The sequence below is a fragment of the Chrysemys picta genome, chromosome 2, assembly GCF_011386835.1.
Source record: "Chrysemys picta bellii isolate R12L10 chromosome 2, ASM1138683v2, whole genome shotgun sequence".
In the NCBI taxonomy this organism is placed as follows: Eukaryota; Metazoa; Chordata; order Testudines; family Emydidae; genus Chrysemys; species Chrysemys picta.
Genome location: NC_088792.1, coordinates 205,461,437 through 205,487,295, shown reverse-complemented (window position 1 = coordinate 205,487,295; position 25,859 = coordinate 205,461,437). Strand labels below are relative to the sequence as shown.

At 42.6% G+C, this 25,859-nt stretch overlaps 1 protein-coding gene across 1 annotated transcript in view; it reads left to right on the top strand.

Annotated features, from left to right (window-relative positions):
• The window catches only part of ARHGAP28 (Rho GTPase activating protein 28), a 174,597-nt gene that overhangs the window by 40,996 nt on the left and 107,742 nt on the right, over positions 1-25,859 (top strand). Inside the window, exon 2 of the mRNA XM_005303105.5 lies at positions 18,829-19,034. The gene's annotated coding sequence lies outside the window, so the exon portion shown is untranslated. The remainder of the gene's footprint in view (positions 1-18,828; positions 19,035-25,859) is intronic.

The following is a 25,859-nucleotide window of genomic DNA, read 5'->3' as shown; positions in this document are numbered from 1 at the left end:
AGTCCGAAGCAGTATTCTAAAGATCAAATCTTTGCGGGGATCTGATCAGTCTTTCAGACACGTTCTCACTTCTGTTGTATTTGTGTGTGGAGTTTCCTGTGGAGTCTCCTGACAGAGAAGTGCAGGTTCCCAATTCTCTATTTGTTGTGCTGGGAAATATTGAAGATGAATCCAGTTCCTCTGGTGAAGTCCTTTTGGAGTCTCCATTAGGTAGCATCTGGAAGTTTCTGCCTAGTTTAGAACATCTGGTAGCTTTTGATCCACACTTTTCTCTTTGATCTCAGCTCAGATAGTGATTTTCTTCTCTGCCAAACACTGAATTTCTTGTTGCCAAACGTTTATTTCAGCATCCCGTTTTTGAAATTCCCTCAGGTCAGGCTGTATCAGTACCACAGGTAAAAGTGTCTTTAGTCTTCTTCCCATCAGAAGTTCTGCTGGAGATAGTCCAGTCACAAGGAATGTTCACCAATATGCCAGAAGTGCTTTATATGGATCCACTAATTTTTGCAGAAGTCTTTTTAAAGCCTGCAGTGCTCTCTCCACCTCTCCATTGCTCTGTGGGTATGATTGTTTCATAGGTAAATTGAGGCCAACTATCATATCTGAGGACTTCAGGAACTCCATTTCTTGCAGATATTGACTTTAGTTTTTGGGATGAAGTGTGCCAATGAGGTCTGCATAAATATAGCCAAGTATATCTGGAGAAATATTTGACTACAATAATGTATGTGTGTCCTTTCCAGAAAAGCAGATCCATTGCTTCCCACTGCCAAGGTCTGTGAGGCTTTGTAGAAAGTAACGGGTTTGTGATTGTTTTTAGTTTTCCCTTGTTACAAACCTCGCTGCCCTCTACTAACATCTGAATGTGCCTACTCAGACCAGGCTACCATGCAGTTTGTTGCGCTCATGCCCTGCACTTATTTATACCTTGGTGTCCCTCATTGATTTTGGAAAGCACCTCTTTCTGAAGCACTGTAGGGATTAAGAATGCATTGTCCTTTCAGAAGCAGGCCATCAGCTATGTGAAGGTCATTTTGGTCCTGACAATATGGCATTAATTCTACTGGAAGTTGATGTCTTTGCCCCACCCTCTTTGGCAGAATTGAGTCAGTTTCTGGCAAGTGTCATCCTTTAGCTGGTCATCTCTAGTTTTCTGAAGCCAGCTGGCAGATGGTGGAATTGCTGCCAGCACAAGGTCAATATAGACTTTGACAACTTTTTCTAAAGCCTTTTCTTCTTCCATTGGTGGTGGTTTAACTGGGGATCTAGATGGAGTGTCTGCTGCTATGAGTGCTTTCCCTGGGATGTGTTCAGTACTGACAGATTCTCTCATCGGCCATAGTCAAAATCTTTGAGTCCTACATGGAAGGTCATCAGTGTTTTTTAAACCAATAATGATACTAAGGGCTTGTGGTTAAAATCCAAGCCAAACAGATATGCCCTGAACCATTCACAGGCTCAAGTGACTGTTAGCGCTTCCTTTTCCACTTGAGCATACTGCTGCTCAGTTTTCTAGATATGAATGCAACAGTTTCTGGTTTCCTTCTGGCTGCTTTTGTGTGAGCGCTGATCCTAACCGCTATGAAAATGTGTCTACTGTTACCATTGTCAGATAGTTTACTGAGTATTGTGCAAAAAGAGGGGGAGATGTCAGTAGTTTTATTTTACTAAATGTGTTCTGTTGTGTACTCCCCCAGATCCACATATTGTGACCATTAAGGAAATCTCTTACAAGTTTTGTTAATGATAGATATTTGGTAAGAATTTCCCAAAATGATTTACCATGTCAGGAATCTTTTTGCAGCAGAAACATCTTGGGGTTTCGGTAAAGTGACCAATACTTTCAGTTTTCTGTATCCAGCTGAATTCCCTGTTTGCTAATTATGTGTCTTCCAATTTTTAGCTGTGCCTTTTCAAATTCACATTTCCCAGTCAGAGTAAGAGTGGCTAGTTGGAAGCAGATTAACACTGCATGTAGTTAGCAACAGAGGGTCCTGTGGCACCTTTGAGACTAACAGAAGTATTGGGAGCATAAGCTTTCGTGGGTAAGAACTTCACTTCTTCAGATGCAAGTAATGGAAATCTCCAGAGGCAGGTATAAATCAGTATGGAGATAACGAGGTTAGTTCAATCAGGGAGGGTGAGGTGCTCTGCTAGCAGTTGAGGTGTGAACACCAAGAGAGGAGAAACTGCTTCTGTAGTTGGATAGCCATTCACAGTCTTTGTTTAATCCTGATCTGATGGTGTCAAATTTGCAAATGAACTGGAGCTCAGCAGTTTCTCTTTGGAGTCTGGTCCTGAAGTTTTTTTGCTGTAAGATGGCTACCTTTACATCTGCTATTGTGTGGCCAGGGAGGTTGAAGTGTTCTTCTACAGGTTTTTGTATATTGCCATTCCTGATATCTGACTTGTGCCCATTTATCCTCTTGCGTAGTGACTGTCCAGTTTGGCCAATGTACATAGCAGAGGGGCATTGCTGGCATATGATGGCATATATAACATTGGTGGACATGCAGGTGAATGAGCCGGTGATGATGTAGCTGATCTGGTTAGGTCCTGTGATGGTGTTGCTGGTGTAGATATGTGGGCAGAGTTGGCATCGAGGTTTGTTGCATGGGTTGGTTCCTGAGTTAGAGTTGTTATGGTGCGGTGCGTGGTTGCTGGTGAGAATATGCTTAAGGTTGGCAGGTTGTCTGTGGGCGAGGACTGGCCTGCTTCCCAAGGTCTGTGAAAGTGAGGGATCTCCAGATCCAGCAAGGACAGATGGTTCAGTTACCAAAATTAAATTTCTCTAACAGAGTCTATGCACTATGGACTCCATTACTGCATTGAGACAGGACTATGCCTCCTTCTTGTGCAGCTTTCACAGGTCTCCTCCCTGATTTTCAACTGTTTCCACTCACTCAGCACTCTAGTAGTCTGGGAATCTCTATTCTTTCCTTTACTCCTTCTTTAGAGAGAAGGATTCACTCACTTCTGATATCTTGTAGTGCGAGAACATAAATACAAAGACCCATGCCACAAGCAGTAACTACAGAACTCCCTGACTGGGAAGTCTCCTCTCTTTATTAAGCTCCCTCTGCAACACATTCTGGTCCTCTCTAGAACTGTGTAGGACCACAAACCCTGTGACCATGAACCCTGTAACCATTCCAGACAGTCATTTAAGTCTTGATACTAGATATGTACTGAAAACCGGATAATCTTTAACTAAACATGTACTGAAAGACCTGCAAAGAATTGAAACTTTCAGTCAGTTTTCAAATTAGTCAAATTCTTCAATGTAATACTTTACAACAACATAAGGGTAAAGCAACATGTCATCCACATGACATGAGAAAGTGTGTATAATATTCTATGATTCTATATTATCTCTCAGAGCCAAAAAAAAATCCTTGCCAATTTCCTGCAAGTAGCTTTCTTCTGACTATCCACATTCTCAAATTTAAACCTTTTGTTTTTATGTCACTCTTCCGCTTACACCCTGGGCCTCACCTTTTTAAAGAGCATGAAGGTTACTGTAAGTTACACAGGCTTCTAATGGCCCCAAGAGACCCAGAGATTGCTGGAGTGCATTAATGTCCTGGTCACAGCTCCTTCCACCAGCCAAACTCCCTACATTCCATGTATTTAGGGTTATCTAGGAGACACTACAGAATCTCTGGGTTACCTGGAAATACCCCAACAATAGTATTTCTGATATTTCTGTGGCCAACTGAGTCTGCTTTAGGGCAGATTTCTTCCTGCTGCTAAGCTATCCTAACTCATGGGTCAATCAGGTGGAGTCTTTGGAAGATGTACAGTATACTAAGGAGAGGCACTAATAAGATCAGTGAAATTATTTAAAATTGGTTGCATTAATAAATTAAACATTTTACAAATGTGACTGAATAGGACAACTAAGTAATAGCCTCAGAAGAAGTTTTTACTGCTATAAAGTCCTTAGACAGCTTGTTCGCCATATGGTCAATTAAAATTATTCAGGAAAACTGAGACTGTATTTCTATTACAAACCTGTAATAATGAATGAGGATGAGCAATGTTTACCATAATAAGAGTAACATTCAGGTTAGGTGAGATCTATAGGAAGCATATACTGTTTGGTTCTGTTACATTTCTAGATCTTAAAAAAACCGCAGTGTCTGTATTTTCTTGTGTTACACTATCAGCCACATGCTGGGCTAATGTATTCTGTTATTTATTCTGTAGCTGAATTAAGTATAAAAAAGACCCTCTTGCTTTTCTGTGTGTTGTAAAGGTAATAGGGAAGAAGTGTACTTGAATTCTCAGTAGGTGAGCTATGCTGATTCTTATGGATGGTTAGCCTGATTAGTATACTAGTCTCAGTGAAGCTGTAAACTGTTACCTCCGTTTTAGAGCCTGTGTGAGATGCTTATTGTGTGGAACCATAAAAGCTAATAATTCAGGGGATGTCAACTTCTGTCAGAAACAGAATAAGTTAAACTATTTTCCAGGTGAGAGACCTCTCACTCTATTTTTTGTGACTTCTGGGCGTTGCCATCTTGTCAGCTTTGAATCACTAGTCACTCTACACCGAGGGCAAACAGTGAATTGACCCCAGATGTATGTAATATGCACATAAAGGTACAGAAAAAAAAAGCCTGAAAAGTAAACAATTTAACCAAGTTAGCCTGTGAGCATTTGTGAGCACTAAGCCACTGGTATTGCATAGAAGAATATTCAGACAAGAACATATGGCACACAGGAATGACAGAATTGTCTCTGTTTAGAGAAACGGTATTTCAAAGTAAAACATGGGTGGGAATGTACACCTCTACCCCGATATAACGCGACCCAATATAACACAAATTCGGATATAACGCTGTAAAGCAGAGCTCCGGGGGGGCAGGGCTGCACGCTCCAGTAGATCAAATCAAGTTTGATATAATGCGGTTTCACCTATAATGCGGTAAGATTTTTTGGCTCCCAAGGACAGTGTTATATCGGGGTAGAGGTGTATAACTGTGGGCAGGGCATTTCTTCAGAGCTAGATTGTGGTTTTAAATAAATATGTATGGAAATATAGATCAACACTGATTTACATTCAGTCCTGAATATGAATCTAATCTGAATATATCATATGAAAATTACTGGTATATTTTGTGGGTCCAAGCAAATAGCATAAAAATCCAAAATTTGTGTGAAAGATTTACATAAGCTTCCTAGTGACTTTTGTCCCTCCCATCTAAAGTTCCACTTATTCTTCATCACAAGGTGGATCGTGGATCCTGCTAATCATCAGAGGCCCTCTGGCTGCCAAATTCAGCTGTCCTTGGTATCCTTCTGACTAGAAGCTGCCGAGGAACTGTCCCTGAACATTATCATGTGGCACCAGGGAACACCAGGGGCCTCTTTACTCATGTTGTGTTGGTGTGGGCAAACGCCATTATGGGACTGAGCACAACCTCCCTATTTAAAATTTAAGGATTTTTAACTGTGGATTGTAGCCCAAGAGGTCCCAGTAGGCTACCAAAGAATTTCAGGGACCTTTTGGTTGCAAAAGCTTCAAGGATGTTTTGGAGCAAAAAACTAAACCAAAATATGAACAGATATAAATATCAGTGTCTTTCCAGAGGTCAACAGTTTAATCACGTGAAGGAAGGATGATCTTGTCGTAAAAACACCAGATTGGAACTTTGAGACTGGGTTCAGTTCCCAGTTCTGCCAAAGACTATAACACTAGTCAAGTCTTACATCTCTAAAATGGGTATAATATGTCACTACCTAAGAGAACTGATTGTGAGGTGCCAGAGTATTGTGGTAAAGGATCTGGAGCATATAAATAGGTAGAATTTTGGCTTCTTCCCTTTAGCTATCAACTCTTTCAATATCTCCTTGAATGTAAATCTTTGTCTTTTAAGGTACTATTTTAATGCATAGGCAAGATGTACAATGCTTTTTAATGGGTCCTTTCTAGAGATGCACTGTGTATATCTTGGGCATTCAGGAGTTAAACTTAATTTTCTGCTGCATTTGCTAAAAGTCTAAAACAATTATCTTGTGCTGTGAAAATGTCATGTTAAAAAAAGACATCAGAGTAGAAAAATGGATAGATTTTTCTCCAGCACATATGGATTTAATTTCAGCATAAATGAATCTCATACTGTAAGCACATGAAGAGACCACTGAGGAGTCAGAACAAAAGAGCTCTTAAATTATAATCAGTCATTCTATCAGCCTGTGATTCTAGCAAAATGTTTTTGTTGTAAAACATTTGTCAGACACATGCTTGTAAATCTGCCAAAAAGGATTTCTTATTAGAACAAATCAGACATTAGCCTCAAAAATGGGTGTTGTGTTCTGTTCTTTTTAATTTTTTCATTTATCTGATTTGTTTAGTTAATACAAATGATTAAAGCATCACTAAAAATAGTATCATTAAAGCTGCTCAAAAGGCTCAAGTAGAAAATAATTGCTATTTTAGATATTGGCCTTTAACTTAATTTTCACAGTGCGGGGCATTAAAAATTAACTATTCACTGCCCCAGCACTTACAGTGACCACTTTATCTTCCTGTCCTTGGAACTGGAAATAATTGCTATACAGCAAGCACGAAGGAGTGGGAAATGATGAGTTTTTAGTGTTACACAGTACGGCCCTGATTCTTAAATAAATTCAGCTGAATTGTGAATTCCCAGATCAGGAAATGTGGTTATCCACCAATAGGGTTACCATATTTTAATTTTAAAAAAAGGAGGACACTCCACGGGGCCCCGACCCCGCCCCAACTCCGCCCCTTCCCCACCCCCAGCCCAGCCCCGTCCCAACTCCGCCCCTTCCCAACCCCTTCCCCAAAGTCCCCGCCTCAACTCCGCCCCCTCCCCTGAACTCTCCGTCCCCTGCTCCTCCCCCTCCCCTGCTTCCCGCGAATCAAATGTTCACGGGAAGCCTGAAACAGGGTGGCAGCAGGTAAGCTGGGGCTGGGGCGGGGCGCGAGGAAGCGCGGCCCAGTCCGTCCCCCTTGGCCGAGCGGCTTCCTCCGGCAGTCGGCTGGCCCCGGCCAAGAGGCCCTGGCCCCGGCGTCTCCCACCCGGCTCGGCTCGGGCCCCGGTTCCGGCCGAGCAGCTCCGGCCCGGCACTGGCCTGGCACCGGCCTGGCACCGGCCCTGCCCGAGCACCGCCGGCCCCAGCGGCCTGGGCACCGCCGGCCCCAGCGGCTCGGGCACCCCCGGCCCCGTTCCCAGCGGCTCCGGCCCAGCTCGGCTCAGGCCCCGGTTCTGACCGAGCGGCTCTAGCCTGGGACCGGCACCGGCCCTGGCCAAGCACCGCCGGCCCCAGCGGCTCCGGCCCCAGCGGCTCCAGCCCAGACCCAAGCCCCACGACCCCTCTCTCCCTATTTTCCCGGACATGTCCGGCTTTTTGGGATTTCCTCCTGGACAGGGATTTGAGGACCAAAAAGCCGGACATGTCCAGGAAAATCCGGACGTATGGTAACCCTATAGCAGTAACTGGTTCTGAAGCTTGGATTTACAGCTCCTTAGCACTGCTGGAATGGTGCAAATCAACTGGACTATACTAGCTAATCTATTCCTTATTTTTCTCCATTACTATTCTGTGGTCCAAATGCATCTCTCTCTCCCAAATGACTGCAATGCAAGTGAGCAGCAGTAGATCTTCTGGTGCCATTCCTGCCCATCTCTCACTAGCATACATTCCAAAATACCACGTTCTCACACTCAGACCTTGTGCAATTGTGCTGTTGGGGGCCCTTCACCGGGGGCCAGACAGGATCAGAGTGGCTGTTGAATACATATAAATGGAAATGATTGTGCTGACTGATCACACCATTTCTCGTGGAGGATTGAGAGACGTGCTGTAAGCAAAGAAGTCCCAAAAAGGAAGTGAAAGTGCATCATGAGCTGTGAGAGGCCAGCCAGAGGCAGTAACAGAGTCAATACAAAGGGGTTTTAGCTGAGTCGGAGTTAAGTGCTGAGTAAGCCCTGCATCTGAACAGAAAAAGTATGTAGCAGAAAGTGAATTTGCTACAGCAGGCTCTGTAGTAAGCTTCTGGCTGTTAAAGAGAAGTTGGGAAGGAGGAGAATGGGAAAGATATAAAAACTCCTCCAAAGCCAAATTAGGATCTTAAAAATAAAAGCAATATAAAATAATACAATATATATTAATATATGGGACACCTCCTTAGCTGAGTTAAATAGGCCTACCTGCATTGACTTAAATGAGCGATGCTGATTTACACTGGCGGAGAATCTAGCCAAATATACCAACAAATTAAAGACAAAATAATCAGAGGAGTACTTAAATAGAGAATGGAAAGATTATATGAGAGACAGAAAACAGAAGAATTGTTAAATCATTACTCTGTTTCCGTCTTTACAGAGGAACTGGGTAGAGCACTGCTTGTGCTAGGAATCAGTCTTCGTGCAGGGACAAAAAAGAAGCAATATTTAGTATTGTACAGATAATAGAATTGATTAGAGAAAAATTTGCTTAAAACAAACAGTGCACCAAGTTAAGAAAATATCCACCCATGAGCATTGAATGGGAGAAGAGAAAGAACCAATGAACCTTTTGAAGAAGATGGTTTAAAAAAAAAATCACTAAATTCAGGAGAGATCATTGAGTAGAACAGCCAGGATAAAGACATTATTTATTTATTTTTTAAAAAAAGGGAAGCAAAGATGGGGGTGGGAAAGAGACAATAGCCCAGTGATTTTAAACTTGGCTGTAAAGAAATTATTGGGGGGTATTTTAAGGCGGGTAGTGGAGATAACATCTTGAGAAAATCAGTGTGTATTCAAGCAAGGGAGGTCACTCTAACTAACCTGGTGGGATTCTTTGAAGATATTGCTGCCAGGACAAATATGGGAAATTAAGTGGATGTAATTTAATTGCCTTTTCAAAAGGTATTTAACACTGTTCCACACCTGAGATGAATGGAGAAGGTACAGAGCAATGTATAAGAGCTAAAGAAGGATGCTCTATAGAAATTTTTCTCAAGAATGAGACAACACAGGCTAGCAACACATGGGAATTCTTCAAGTGGGAAGAGGTAATAGTTTGTAAGAGAAATACCTGCAGGGTCCATTTTAAGACCTCTAGAGAGATACTGAGTTGTAAGTAATTTGGATGAGAGTATTCTAAACAAAAGGGTTAGATTCTCCAGGCCAGTGTGGCCATGTTGTGTCACACAGCCAGCATAAACTTGTTTAGCCAGCCCTGGGAACATCATCCCATTCCCAGGTGATACTCTGATGGTTTACTGTGACCAGTGGGGTCTCTATGCCACTCCCTCTTCCTGCTGCTGCATAACAAGGAAAAAGAAGCCATGGCTAGGATGTCCCGATACCACACTGATCCTCAACAGTAGTTACAACTATAGCTAGTCAGAAATGTTGACATTTGTGGGAAAGGGTTGGTTTTAACTAAATATTCATTAGGTAGGTGTCTCAGGTCCAGGATAGGATCTTTGCTCAGGGACAGAGCGAGAGAGAGAGTCCACTCCAGAAAAGCCAATATCCCAGTGGTTGGGGCACTCACCTGGAATGTTCAGGGGAGGTCACTCTGTCTGTTTTCTTGAGGGGGGGGGAGGGCGAATTCAGAAGTTCTCATTTTTATTCCAGTGTGCAACAGGAACATTTTTTAAATCTTGACAGTTTTGACATAAGGGAAATACATTTCACGCTCAGCTCTAATTACAACCTCTTGTGGCCATTGATAACATAAATTAGAACAGCTGTTGGGCTGCTCTAGCTTGGCATAGGAGCCAGGATCAAGGAAGGGTAAAACCATGCCAGCTTTACACACATGCACACATTCCTGAGCAGCACTCTGTGGATTGGCTGCACCCTATCTTTAAATCTGGAGGCAAATACATTAGTATTCAGTATGAAATTCAAAATTAGGGGACATAATAGGGAAATATATCAGAACCACTTTATGCTAAAGTTAAGAAAGCTATGCAATGGTACTGGGTTCAAGAGACATCTAGACTTGTTATTAGAGGAGAAATGAATTGAGGAGTACAATGAAGGAGGGAAGTAGGTTTAAGATAAAATAAAGAGAAAAAAAATAAGCCAGGCATGTTGGGTTGGACAGCCTTTTCCTGTCACAGTTCCTAAAATGTTCTTATGTTGCCTTGTCTGCTCTCTAATCATATACTTCACTTGAAAGGGCACACTTAGTTCTGGTGTTTTTCTTTCCATGAGTATGATAACTACTGTTGCTGCTCTCTGCCTTTCCTAAAGAGTAAGTTAGCAATGTCTGAACCTAAAGGAACAACAAACAATTTATCAGGGAAAGCAGTCAGAGACCTGAAGCTATCGGTCATGAAAGTGAGTTACAGAATATTGATCTATGGGATCATTAATCCATCTTTGCACTTTTTTTGATCAGTGAACTATGGAGCAAAGTATTATTTTTAGATAGTTCATGGCATCTGTGAATTACATTTATAATATTACATACTGTACTTTGTTTACACCAAGTTCCAATACATTCCATGCAGCTCTTTCACTGAGAAGTCAGAAGTTTATCTGTTTTATCTCCTGTGTGTATAATAATATAAAGAAAAGTTTAGTGATCAAGTTCCTATTGACCAAAGGCTACTTTATGAGTGACTTATTAGAGATGGTATCTCTATTGTTTGGTACTGTAATTGCAAAAGCACAAAAATCTTGATAATCATTAAAAATAGCAGAGGAATTTGTTTCATGGTAGTTTTTAACTTTCTTTTTTATCAGTTTTCAGTACACCGCCTGCAACACAGTGCACTCCAAACATTCAATTAAGCAAAGAGTGCTGGTACACACAATTGACATAGGAGTAAGATTACATAGTAAGGGACAAATTACTTACAAACATTCTTAATGGAGTCTGCCACATTCAGGGTATATCTGTCTGCACACAAAACCCTGTATTTGTGGTACAGAAAAGAACATTTATACTTGAAAGTTGGGTACCTGTTCACCTAACTACTGCATGCACAGATACCAGTATCCATATGCAAATACATAGTAATGCACAAATTGATGGCACTCATGAATTTATCCATTACTGGAATATGACCTGCAGGCGAGGGCACTCTATAACTCTAAAGCATTTTTTAGTACCTGACTTGATAGAAGAGTGCCACCTACTAAATCATCACTCCCTGTATCTGACTGTTCTTTGGAGCTCTTTAATCCAAGCATTGACCTGGTCCAATCCTGTTTGTCTTGTGGGATATGACAAAAATCAAAACATGAGACAGGTAAAAAGAGAGCAGTGCATTAAATTAAGCTCCAATCCTATTCCTTCAAGACACAGAGAATTACTTCAGAGATGGATGGTTTCAGAGTAGCAGCCGTGTTAGTCTGTATCCGCAAAAAGAACAGGAGTACTTGTGGCACCTCAGAGACTAACAAATGTATTAGAGCATAAGCTTTCGTGGGCTACAGCCCACTTCTTCGGATGCATATAGAATGGAACATATATTGAGGAGATATATATACATACATACAGAGAGCATGAACAGGTGGGAGTTGTCTTAACTCTGAGAGATATATATGGTATGGATAGACTTTACAAAAACTAGACAAGCCATTTACAACACAAACTTTGCCTCTCTACAAAGGAAAAAGGACACTAAACTATCTAAACTGCTACATGCCACAAGGAGCCACAACAGTAGTTCCCTTAACCCACGCAACAATATTGTTAATCTTTCCAGCTATACTCTTAGCCCTGCAGAAGAGTCTGTCCTATCTCGGGGCCTCTCCTTTTGTCCCTCAAGACCCACGAACATGATACAGTTCTGCGGTGACCTAGAATCCTACTTTCGATGTCTCCGACTCAATGGCCTGTAGAATGTGGTGTTAGAGAGCTGTCTAGCAGCCTCTTGGTCATATTCCAATTTATTCATGATGACGACAGCACCTCCTTTGTCAGCCTTTTTGATTATGATGTCAGAGTTGTTTCTGAGGCTGTAGATGGCGTTGTGTTCAGCATGGCTGAGGTTATGGGGCAAGTGATGTTGGTTTTCCACAATTTCAGCCTTTGCACGTTGACGGAAGCAATCTATGTAGAAATCCAGTCTGTTGTTTTGACCGTCCGGAGGAGTCCACGCAGAATCCTTTTTTTTTATAGTGCTGGTAGGGGGGATTCTGTGGGTTATAGAACAATATATATCTCTTCAATATATGTCCATTCTATATGCATCCGAAGAAGTGGGCTGTAGTCCACGAAAGCTTATGCTCTAATAAATTTGTTAGTCTCTCAGGTGCCACAAGTACTCCTGTTCTTTTTATAGAGATGGATGAACCTCAGGAGCTTTAGGTGTTCAGTTTGAATAAGGACCCAGAAATTTTGTATGCTCATCCGAGTTTTATTCAAACTCCTGAATTTGCAAAACTGGTCTGGATACATTATGAGAATGGGCTTTCTGGTGACCTTTCCAGCCCTTCTAGTGGTTAGAGCAAGGCAAAAGACTTAGAACTCCTTGATTCTGTTCTGTATGCTTCAGAGTGATCTTGGGGAAATCACTTTGAGCCTGATTCTGATCTTATTTGACAACAGTAAAGTTACTCCTTGTTTACACTAGTGCAATTAAGTTATATGACATCAAAATGAGTCATTTGGGTCTCAGATTGCCAATCTGTAAAATATTTATAACACCTTAAAGAAGGGATGGGAGGCCAGTTAATGAATGTTAGTTAATTAAATCCTCCGATGAAGGACACTAAGTACATGAAAGGTAGGGCCTTGATCTTGCATTGGAATTCAGTAACATGAACACGTCAGCCATGGTAGAATACTCTTGACATCAGTGGGGCTGTGCATGAGTTTTTGCTAGCAGTTGTGAGGGATCATGGGCCTCAAACCTGAACCCCCCATGGGGTACTCAGGCACTACTCAGACCATGGCCACCACCTAGCAGCTCCATAACCCCTTGAGAAGGTGGCTAGTGAAGCTCTACTCTTGAAGGGCCGGGCCTACAAAGCTCCTGAGTGGGGTTGATGTCCCCCCACCTAGTGACTGGGATGCACTATTTAACCAGAAAGAGGTACAAGAAGTTGTCCGAACAACTAGGTGAATTCCTGGCTGGCTGCTACTGTGGACCATGCCTACTTGCTTGACTCCTGAGCCATGCCTCTCTGCCTGTTCCTGCCTCCAAGCCTGTTCCTGGTTCCTGTCCTCCTTATCCAAGATCCCCGGCTGATCCACTTTCCTGCCTCACTCTAGCTCCCTGTTCCTACTCCTGATTCTGATTCCATCTCTGACCCTTGGCTTGACTGCTGACTTTGGCCCTGGCTCTGACCTTTGGCTTGTCACATGAGTCTGACACTGGCTCCTGACTTAACCATTAGGCATGATGGCCAACATCCCAATCCCTACAGCAGATCTGTGTTTGCAAGATTGGGGCCTGTATTATTAAAGCTAATACTGTGAGAGAAACTCCCTGTGTACTGCATTAAAAATGTATCTCCACACGGTAGAAAGGAGAAACCACACATGAACAGAAACTTTGTATGTAATTGATATTAATGTTCCACATCACTTTTAGTGTTTCACAACAATGTGTAGGGAAAATGACTGGCTTTCTGAGTGCCAGATGCCAATGGATGTGTGGGGCCATACATAACAAATGTCTCAATGTTTTTTCAGGCAGGTTCCTGATTTTTGTATGAAAAATTCACCCTCATCCTTTCTGACTCTCGTGACATTACTTATTAAGGATAGGAATTTAAAACCAAATGGGAAAAGTCTAACTTTTGCTTAAAAAAAAAAATCTGACTTTTTAGAAAAGATTTTCTTCATTCAAACCCAACTGTCTTGTATAGCTTCCTGAATTCTTTCCTCTTTGTTTTAGGCTGTTTCTAGTTGCAGCCTCTTGCCTGCTCTTTGATTATTTTCCTTGATTTGTCTCTCAGGGTGTGGGTGGTATATGAGTGGACCAGGCTCAGTTAGTCTGGCACAACAAATGAAAGTAAAAATAATCAGCTGAAAGGCTGAAGTTCCTGCAACATATAATACCCAGCATTGAATGGCACATAAGTGTTAGCATATTTATATTTCTTGTTTTAAGACACAGTGAGCCATGTGTTGAGTTGTGGGAACATAAGTTTGTTGCATATGAAAGCCTACATTTGCATTACCAGATTAGGTCACTGTGCATGAAAACAAAGCGTCAGATTGGCTACCCAACTGAGGCATGCAAATGCCGGATTTTCAGGTATCTGCATATTTTTGTACACATAGCAGTTAGGCCTGTAGCTGAAAACTTGGCAGTTTTATATGTGCCTAAAGGAAAAGTCCATGATTTCTGTAAATTAGATATATCCCTACATCTATGCATCTACATCTTTGCTGAGACATGCAGCATAACATTTAACCCGATGACACAAGAGATGTGTGATGAAACAGTTGTGTTCAAAAATAACAGGAGGAGGAGGAAAGTCTGCACATGGTATTCAGAAGAGACCCCCAAAAGAGAAGGAAATAGCCACATCATAAATGTAGCAATACAGTGATTTAAAGAGGTTCTTTGAATGTAACATGCATCACTCTGCACCGTGTGGGAATTACACTATGCTGTCACCTGATGTACTCTACAATGGTAGTGACATCATGTGCTATATTGATACATACTGTCCCGGTGAAATATAAGAAAAATCTCTTTGTGGGAGTGCATTCATGTCATCCTTTGACAGCTACTACCAAATGTAAACTTCTCTTTGCCAGGTTATTAAAAATGTGGAAGGTGAGCCTGAGATATGTTAATGGACAGAACTCCCCTCTTTTACTAAACCACCTGTCCTTTCTGAATGTCAGGGCAAAATGGCAGGTAGACCCATTTACAGAATCTGAGTACCAAAGTTCTAATGATGGTTACTGTTGATGACCTTTGAAATACACCTCTACCCCGATATAACGCTGTCCTTGGGAGCCAAAAAAAATCTTACCGCATTATAGGTGAAACCACATTATATCGAACTTGCTTTGATCCGACGGAGTGCGCAGCCCCGCCCCCACCCCGAGCACTGCTTTACCGCATTATATCCAAATTCGTGTTATATCAGGGTAGAGGTGTATATGGGACTAGTAAAAATGTTATGACCCCAGATCAGAGAAGCCAGTTATATCTTTCTATTTAACTACAATGACTTGTTGGATCAAAATAGTAATAAGAGAAGTATAGTAGCAACAAAAATAAACGAGTTAGCACAGTGAAAGGATCCTTGTTTATAAGCTACATCCAGCCCCATTTCATTCTCCAGTCCTTCAGTGATAAATGTTTGGAGCTATACTTTCCCAGAATGTTCCAGTCCTTAAAAGTGTTGTAACCACACACAGTCACCTCTGTCAGCGGGGTTTGTATAGAGTTTAATAAGGGATATGCAGCTTGTTGATGTCTATGGTTTTTCTCATCCTCCTTTTCTATATACTGGTAGTGCTTGTCACAAGGTGCCTGGCCCCTATGATTAAAATAAGTCCAGCTTTCTTGTGCCAGAACAGGCGCTCTGAGTTGAGCCAATTAAAAGGGTGGGGCTGCATCTAGGCTATAAAGGGTCGGAGGGTGTTTCAGTGAGGGCAGAGCTAGAAACTGTAGGGAAAGAGGGAAGGGAGTTCATGATGAGTTTGAAGACCTGGCAGAAAGTCTTGTTTTTCCTTTGGGTGAGGGCAAAGAAAGTCAGGCCAGGCCTTGCATCTCCTCCAGCTGCTCAGAGAGCAGGAAGGGACAGAACCTCAGGGAGGAGGAGCTGTACCCAATTTAGGACTGGATGGAAGATTTTTTGTGTATCTGGTTTTTTGGAACTTTGTTAATTTATTAAAGAAACAGACCCCCAAGAAGAGCTGTGATTGGATGAAAGAGACTGTGTGGAGTTTAAGGAGCCCTAAAGAAGGGGAAAACAGAGGCAGGGCACTAGAGAGGCATCCCCTGACCATAAAGGGGGGCTCAGGAGGTGGCTGACTCTGTTACAGTACTAAATATTTTTGTAGTTGTTAACTGTATCTGTGCCCATTATCTAAAACTCTGTGGTACACCCAAGTCAGAGTTGCCAACCCTCCCAACCCAGGATTGTCCTGGAGTCTCCATGCATTAAAGATTATGTCATGTGATAAAATCTCCAGGAATTTGTCCCACCAAAGTTGGCAACCCTAACCCAAGTTCTTTAGTAAACAATCCTATCGGATCAGGGAGTCTAGCCATGCAGCCCCCAATTCCATAATCCCACTCATATTTCCTCTCCATGCCACTTAATTATAATAATAATTATACTTGTTATTGCTATTGCTGTGGTTGATTTTGAGCACCCAAAAGTGTGTTAGGCAATTTGCAGAAACAAGTAGACACAATCACTATCCTGAAGAGATTGTAGTCTATATTCAGACATGACACAAAAGTCAAAAGCTGACAGAAAAGGGATAAAGTAAGGAGATGCAAGAAATTTCCAATAAATTCATGTGGTTACTCATTAAGGCATATATTTACTGCAACCAAAGCAATCAATGAAGCCAAATAACTAATGCTGTTATATGGATCCATTAGTATATGCTAATGCAGCCACTTACACCTCTTTCTCCTAATTTCCCAAGACAAAAATGAGTCATCTGGAGATTTGGCATCTTCATCATGTGAAATATTCCACATATTCCAGATTAATATGAGGAAACTGAACAAATTAATCCTTCATGTGACCTTATTTTGCCTCAGTGGAGTTACATACCAAGGATGATTTTAATCCACTGAGTCTAAAGACAAAGAACATGTGAAGAAAAACAAAAGAACATTAAACAAATAGAGAAAAGATTGACACATAGTTACTAGCAAAAATGTCTTTGTAATGGCAGAAGAGCAGATTTTTGAATAGTGTTATAAAGGTTAGAGAGTTACAGTTGAATAATTGGCAAATTCATCCTTAGAACAGCATAATTTTCTATGAGCAATATGCAAGGCAGTGCAAATTTTAACAGTAAATTTCCGTGCCCCCAAACATTGATGTATCTATCAAGTCTGAAGCAAAATTTCTGGTACTAACTGGCACAAAAGCAATGCCTTCTGAATGACCTCTTCCAGGCGAATTGGTAATGTTCCTCTCAGACTCCCAAGCCTATGACTCAAGAATACCATTCACCACTGAACTCTCTGCTATTAGTCTTTGTTTATCGTTGCATGTTTAACCCATGGTTGTGATGCAGCCATCCAGCTGGAGCTTTGGCAAAGGTTATTTTTAGTGTTTGTTAAGGTATTTCTGTTAACAGGGTTTGCGCTAACCTGGAAATTTATGTCTGCTTATCTGCTTAGCAAAGATACGTCACACATATTTATGTTTCCAATGAAAAAGTCTGTGTGGCTTGCCAATTATTAGGCAGCACTTTCTTTGCTCTTCTCTAAATCTTCCATCAATACTAGCACACAGTCCGTAGAGAGCAGAATGATCAATAGCTATGTGAAATGAAGATTTACCATATATATTTACAGCTTATTGTAGGTCAGGCAATGTATTCACCCTTTCATCTGTTACAAAAAATCTTGCCCACTGCCAACTGCATATAATTAATCTGCTTCCTCACAAAGTCTTGTGGTTAGAGCACAGGACTGTGAGTCAGGCAGCATGGGGTCTATCTCTGGCTGTGCCACAAATTTCCTGTGTTTTCTTGGGGAATGTCGTTTAACTTCTTTGTTCCTAAATTTCTTCATCTCTAAAATGGGGTTAATAAAGCTTCCCTATGTCACAAATGTGTTGAGAGCCTTACTTCAACAATACTGTAAAACAGTTGGAAATTGTTGGCTAAATGGTGCTGCAAAAGTGCCAGTTATTTTATTGTTTTTGTTGTTATTATATTTCAGTGCTTTAAAATTAGGCACTTCCTGTATGTTCTATATATTAGAGAGCAATCATAGTAATCTGTATAGGTATATTCAAGCTGTCCAGTATTTAATTTGGGAGCATTCTCCTCTTGTCATTCGTAGCCCATATAAACTGCTAAATTTAGTTGACATAATTAACAAACTTTGCAGATCAAATGATAGTTTTGTATTCACACAGGGATTTTAGATCATGCTTTTAATGGGCCATCTTCAGACCTGTTTTAAGCCAGTAGAAATCTAGTTGCACTTGCAACAAAACTCAGTTTGATTCATTAGCTAATGCCCTGGAATGTTATATCGACATGATACGAAATTGGCATTATGAAAATAGGAAGATTAGATGTTGGAAGAACCTTTGGTATAGGGATTCTGGATAGATTATAAACATGGGTTATAAGAAACTTCCATTCTAAATCTCACTTCATTTGCAGTTCTGTTACAACCCCATAACCGAGATAAGATTCACCAAAGTTCACAGACCTTTTGTCAGGCCTGTGCCAATTTTCAAAAATTCAGAGATTCTAAGGCAGGAAGGGACCATGTGATCCTCTAGGCTGAACTCCTGTCTAGCACAGGCCATAGAACTTCCTCAAAATTTTCATCAAGCCTGAGCTAAGTTATGGTTTTCTTCAAAACTGAGAAATTTGGATTAAGGAAACAAACCTTTATTGTGGGAGTGTGGCTAGATCTCTTCTCAGTTTTCAACACTATTGACTGTACACTAATGGCAACAAGCATGCAGAAATTTGCGGTAGTGAATGAGGAAGCACTCAGCTGAATCCACTCATTCCTATCAGCTAGAATCCAGAGTCATGACTGGGGCAACTGCTTCTCATTACCCTGTTCCTTATCATGCAGAGACCGCAAGGCTCAATTTTCTCTTCAGTCCTCTCTGACATCTACAAGAGATGTCTCAGAGAGGTTGTGAGATGCCACAGACTTGTGTGCAAGCAATAAGTGAATGACACTCAACAGTATGTCTCCTTCTCCACCAGTGAAACCACCACCATCACCAAGATGCCACCTCCTACGAGGAGTAATTCACTCAAGTTCAGCCTAGGAATGACAGAAGTGAATTTATTGGGAAACACCTTCAGAAACTCAAGACTTGGGACATCAGACCACAGATTGTCAAAGCTATATGAAGATTCAGATCACGATCGGCTCTTCAGTGCTCCTGGGCATGCAGATTCTAGCAGTGGTGAGAAATGTCATTTTCTGTTTTTGTCTGGCCGGGAGACTTTGTGGCCTTTCCTTTTGGGTGAAGGACCTAGTCACAGTGGTTAATGCTTTTGTCTCCTCCTGACTTAAACAACCACAACCCTAACTCAACTGGTTACACATTCACTTAAAAGTCCTGGTCAGGATCCAATCAGGACTCCCTTAGAGACTGCCCAGCCTCTTACAGCTGATACAACAGGAGAGATTCAGCTTAGACTATTAGGCTGTTGGGACTGAATTTTATGAGCAACAAGACCCTGACTATGGATCTGCTTGTTGGACGAAATCAGATGGAGCCCACTCCTGACGTATTTAGAGTGAAGTCTAAGCTACACCTTATCTAAAGGAATAACAGTTGTAAACAATTTAAAAAATAAATCCTGATTCTATCAATTCAGACATCCCTGTAAGTAGACAGAGAGAGAGACAACACTTTCTTCTTAACTCTTTTGCCATGTTTACTATTTTGTTAGGTGCTTAATACTCTGCCAAAGTGCCAGACGAGGTACAAATACCACAGATGGATAGCTAACTCATACAGTCTTCAGAACACTATATATTGTAGTTCAAAATGCCTATAAAAGGACTTAACTTATTATGTTTAGCTGAACATATTTGTAAATCTATTTAAGCATTAATTTGGCGGGGTGTTGAAAAATGGTAGCATTTAAAGGCCATTAATTAATTATAACATCCCAGCTGCATGGCCCTAGTTTAATACAAGAAAATGGGACGTATCCTCTGTTGGTCTGAATTTTTGCTTTATTACTGCCCTGACGTCATGCAGTGCATTATATATACACCGGCATGTTCATCATGCCTGACCATTATGTTTATGATCGTTGATGATTCTGGTACCATGAAAGATAGTGATAGTTATACAAAATAGTGATAAATGTGTAGGGCTGTTAACACTTGGATACACCTATATGGCAAACTGACCCTCTTGTTATTTTACTTTATAAATGTCCCTGGCCCTAAGAAGACTTTAATTAAATTTCATTTGTGTTCCTATCAGTTGTTCAGAGCCTATTTTAAAACAACACAGTTAAAGCACACTGGACTAAGTTCTATTGTAAGTTACACCAGTATATTTCGCGAGTAAGCTCATTGCAATGAATGGAATTACTCCCTGCTTACACTAGTGCAACTGAGAGCAGAATCTGGCCTAGTGTTTTCCTTTTATTCTTCTCTTTTTGACTACAGAACCCCAACCCACGTATAGGAATACATGAACACTGTATTCAGCCCCAAATAAATACATATTCAACAACAACGCCAGCATTCGTGACTGGCTTTGTGTTAATTTAGTCCTCTCTCATTCTGTATTTTAAGTCACAAATATGCCTGTCTGACAGTTTTACTTTTCCTTCCCCTGCTGTATACAAATTCCTACCCTGATCTTGTTTTTGTTTCTTTTTTTGAGACTTCAGATTGAATACAAATGTATGTTTTAAAATAAGTATCAGCTACTTGCAATGCCTTCCTTTCCAGCTTCAGAGTCCTATACCAGATTCCCATTTTCAGCTTCAGAAATATTTCAGAGGAGAAGCCAACCTCTCCCACAAGTGTTTGGGTTTTTTTTCCAAGCTGAACACCCTACTACTCTTTCTGGGTAATTTTACTGCTTCAGAAAAAAAAACCCGACCACAGCATTCAGTGGTGATGTCAGCTGTCCCAGATGAAGCAGTTAGATCAACATGGCCTGAAGGAGCATGAGCTTAATGGATGAATGGAAGGATATAAGCCCTTTTTAAACTATGCCTACAGAAAGCCCTGCTCCAGGAGGCAGATTAAAGAAGCTTCCTTTTCTGTATACAGTCAATATGTGAACAATGCTACATGAGTAGATTAATATGTCCTAAGGAAAAGCAACTTTTGAACTCCTAGAAAATAAACATGAATAGTTACTAAGCAAACAGCTTTGCAACTTGCTCTTTAAGTACTTCATTTTATTCATGAAACTACAACTGTTGATGTTGTTTTAAGATAAAAAAGCACACGATTATCCAATAAATAAAATATGTCCATGTTGGAGTTCACTGAAGTATGATGCCTGATTAAGTTCCTTGTTGGGACGTGGACTGAAAACTGTGGCATTATAATTTAACAAAGATTAGTTTTTCATTTTAGATTCTAATTGAAAGTCTTTGAAGCATCACCAGATGTTATGATGTTTAACTTCTAAATTCTTCACATAAATAGCTTCACTGCTTTAGCAGTTGTAAAGTCCCAGCTCTGTTCTTTCTTGTTGTTATTTTTAACTCAATTAGAAAATGTCAAAAATAAAAAAAATTACTAAACCTTGTTTGCCTCTGGTTTGTTTGTTTGGTTTTTGCTTCTGAAAATTTTGCTATCTTCTACCAGCAGTGGCCACACCCCCTTTTCCCTACACACACAGAGAGACAGGTGCACAATTGCTCACCCTCTCAGGACAAACAAATATATTTATCATGACACCTCAGTAATAGGGAGCAAGGGGTCAGAAATTAGTCTTATCTTACTGAAGACGTCTCTTTTCCTATTATATAACATACTCATTCAGGGTAAAAGGCTGAGATCACATTGGCAATTTTCTGGACAGAAAGACTCAGTTGACCTCTGTTCAGAGCTAGTTTAATGCTTCTCTGAATCAGCCAGCAGGTATCACTACTGAATGGTGGGACATTTGCCTTCTGTAGTCCTCACCTCCTATCAGAGAGCTGAGGACATTACTACAGCTTAATAGCATTCCAAGCCATTACAGACTCATGGGACTGTTTGAAATGACCAGGTTTTTTCGGTATGATGTATAAGGATGACACTTTCTGCCTCCAAAAGCTGCTTTTCATCTTAGGCCTGGTCTACACTAGGAGGTTATGTCGAATTTAGCAGCGTTAACTCGAATTAACCCTGCACCCGTCCACACAACTAAGCTATTTATTTCGACATAGCGGTCTCTTTAAATCGATTTCTGTACTCCTCCCCGACGAGAGGAGTAGCGCTAAATTCGACATGGCCATGTCGAATTAGGGTTAGTGTGGACGGAATTTGACGCTAATAGCTCCGGGAGCTATCCCACAGTGCACCACTCTGTTGACGCTCTGGACAGCAGTCCAAGCTCGGATGCTCTGACCAGACACACAGGAAAAGCCCCGGGAAAATTTGAATTCCTTTTCCTGTCTGGCCAGTTTGAATCTCATTTCCTGTTTGGACATCGTGGCGAGCTCAGCAGCACTAGCAACAATGCAGAGCTCTCCAGCAGAGGTGACCATGCAATCGCAGAATAGAAAGAGGGTCCCAGCATGGACTGATCGGGAAGTCTTGGATCTGATCGCTGTGTGGGGCGATGAGTCCGTGCTTTCGGAGCTGCGATCGAAAAGATGGAATGCGAAGATCTACGAGAAGATCTCAAAAGCCATGACGGAGAGAGGATACAGCTGGATGCTGTGCCGCGTGAAAATCAAGGATCTGAGACAAGCGTACCAGAAGACCAAAGAGTCAAACGGACCCTCCAGATCTCAGCCCCAGACATGCCGTTTCTACGAGGCACTGCATTCCATTCTAGGTGCAGCTGCCATCACTACCCCACGACTGTCCGTGGACTCTGATGATGGGGTATTGTCGACGGCCGCTTCCTCGGAGATGTTCGCGGACGGGGAAGATGAAGAGGACGAGGCAGTCGACAGCGCTTTCAACGCTGATTTCCCCGACAGCCAGGATCTCTTCATCACCCTCACGGAGATACCCTCCCAAGGCGGTAACACGGACCGTGAATCAGGGGAAGGATCAGTAGGTAAGTGTTTTAAACATTTATTTTGAATAGAATAGAAATGGTATGTTAGCAATGGGTTTTTAATTATTAGTTTGCCCTAGGCGCTTTACTTTTTAGTCGTTGCCAGTGCAGCTACTGGAAAAGTCTGTTAACATGTCTGGGGATAGAGCAGAAATCCTCCCTCCTGAGACATCTCCATGAAGCTCTCCTGGAGGTAATGTGAAAGTCTTTGCATCAGGTTCCTGGGGAGAGCGGCCTTATTGCCTCCTCCATAGTAGGAAACTTTTCCGCGCCAGGCTAGCAGCAGGTACCCCGGTATCATTGCCTGGCAAAGCATGGCGGCATATGGCCCTGGTATTTGCTGGCATTCATGCAGCATGCGGTCTTTCTCTGTCTCTGTAATCCTCATCAGAGTGATATCACTCATGGTGACCTGGTTTGAATTAGGGGAATTTTAGTATGGGGACTGATTGCCTGTTCCTTTAAATAACTGTAACCGGCGGTTTACAGCCACACGGTGGGGGCGAGGAGGCGAACTGTTCATGCTGAGTGGTTCGCCGGCAGCATGCAGGGATCTTTCCCAGGGACAGCCGCGACGGGGGTGGGACGGGGCAGAGTTCATGCTGGCCGGATCGCCAGCAGCAGGAACTGGCCAACACTAGGAGCATTGCTTGGAACGTGAAAGAACGGCACTGCTGTAAATTAAGCTTTAAGCAGCCAAAAGTCTACGGCTTACCATGGCCACCTGCTAGCCAAATTCCGTTGTCCAGCCCCGCTTGCGTGATCTGTACAGCAAAACCCAAGGCACTCAATGTGAAGACCGAAAATTCGACCTTGTACTGAGTGTACATGTGATAGGTACTGTGCATGGTCTTGTTCACAGAGAAAGACTATATTAATTGTTCACAAAAATGTATCTTTGTGAGGAATTCACTCCCTTTTTCCCATCCCACAGCTGCGAGTGTCTCCCACGTTACTCCAGCATCCCAGAGGCTGGCGCAGATCAGGCGGCAAAAGAAAAGGACACGGGACGAGATGTTCTCAGAACTTATGGTCTGTTCCCGAGCCAAGGCGGGCCAGCAGACCCAGTGGAGGGAGAACATGTCGCAATACCAGCGATCACACAGCGAACGGGAGGACAGGTGGCGGCAGGAAGACCAGCAGGCGACTCAAACGCTGCTTGGACTAATGAGGGAGCAAACGGACACACTCCGGCGCCTTGTAGATGTTCTGCAGGACCGGAGGCAGGAGGACAGAGCCCTGCTGCATTCTATCTCTAACCACCCTCCCCCACCACAAAGTCCCATCCCCCCCTCACCCAAAGTCCCAAGAAGGAGGGGCGGCAGGGGCCATGAAAACAGTCACTCCATCCCTGCAGACTGCTCAAGTAGCAGAAGGCTCTCATTCCCAAAGATTTGATACGTCCTTTCCTTCCCTCCAAATGCACCTCACCCAAGCCCAATGCACCTCACCCAAGCCCCCGTCCCAGTTTTATCCCCTAACTGTGTAGTTCTTAATAAAAAATATGTTTCTATTAATTACTGTTTCCGTCATGTTCTTTTAGAGGACAGTGTGTTTGAAGGGGGGGAAGGGGGTTGATAATTGGAGAGGACAGTCACCTTTACCAGGGTACAGACATGGGGGCAGGTTCAGCAGAAGATCACACACACATTGCAGTCACTAGGCACCCTGGTCAGTCTGGGAGGTGGTTTTCATGTTCTGTGGGGGGGGGCTATGTGAGTTTGTGGCGGGGGAGGGCGGTTACAGATCTTATGCAGTGGTCCTTAGCCTGGATGACAGAGCCACGCAGCAGGGGATCTGTAACCACCCTCCCCCGCCACAAAGTCACATAGCCCCCACACACACAGTCCCGAAAAGGAGGGGTGGCAGGCTCCGTTGAAACAACCAGTCCACCACTGTGGACCGCTCTAGGAGCAGGAGCCTGTCATTCCTCGAGTTTAGAAGCGTCCTTTTCATCACTACACCAGCTCCCCACCACAGTCTGCGTCCCAGTTTCAACCCTTTACCGCAAAATCCTTAATAAAGGAAACGGTGTTAATGAACAAAGTTTCATTTATTTTATTTTTAAAGGTGTGTTGGAAGTGGGGGGAAGGCGGTTGGTAACTGGAGAGGATAGTCAACATTAAGTGGGTAAAGAAACGGGGGCAGGTTCAGCTTCTGTTTAAACAAACGTAATAGTCACAGGTTACCCTGCTCACTCTGGAACCTAGCTTTCAAAGCTTCCCGGATGCACAGCGCGTCCTGCTGGGCTCTTCTAATCGCCTGGGTGTCTGGCTGGGCGTAATCAGCAGCCAGGCGATTTGCCTCAACCTCCCACCCCACCATAAACGTCTCCCCCTTGCTCTCACAGAGATTGTGGAGCACACAGCAAGCTGCAATAACAATGGGGATATTGGTTTCGCTGAGATCAGAGCGAGTCAGTAAGCTTCTCCATCTCCCCTTTAGACGTCCAAAAGCACACTCCACCACCATTCTGCACTTGCTCAACCGGTAGTTGAAGAGTTCTTTTTCACTGTCCAGGGCGCCTGTATAGGGCTTCATGAGCCAGGGCATTAGCGGGTAGGCTGGGTCCCCGAGGATCACTATAGGCATCTCCACATCCCCAACAGTTATTTTGTGGTCCGGGAAGTAAATACCTTCCTGCAGCCGTCTAAACAGACCAGAGTTCCTGAAAACGCGAGCGTCATGAACCTTGTCCGGCCATCCGACGTTGATGTTGGTAAAACGTCCCCTATGGTCCACCAGTGCTTGCAGCACCATAGAAAAGTAGCCCTTTCAGTTAATGTACTGGGTGGTCTGGTGGTCCAGTCCCAAGATAGGGATGTGAGTTCCATCTATAGCCCCACAGCAGTTTGGGAATCCCATCGCAGCAAAGCCATCTATGATCACCTGCACGTTTCCCAGGGTCACTACCTTTGAGAGCAGTAGCTCAATGATTGCGTTGGCTACTTGTATCACAGCAACCCCCACGGTAGATTTGCCCACTCCAAATTGATTCACGACTGTCTGGCTGGCTGACTGTCAGCCAGT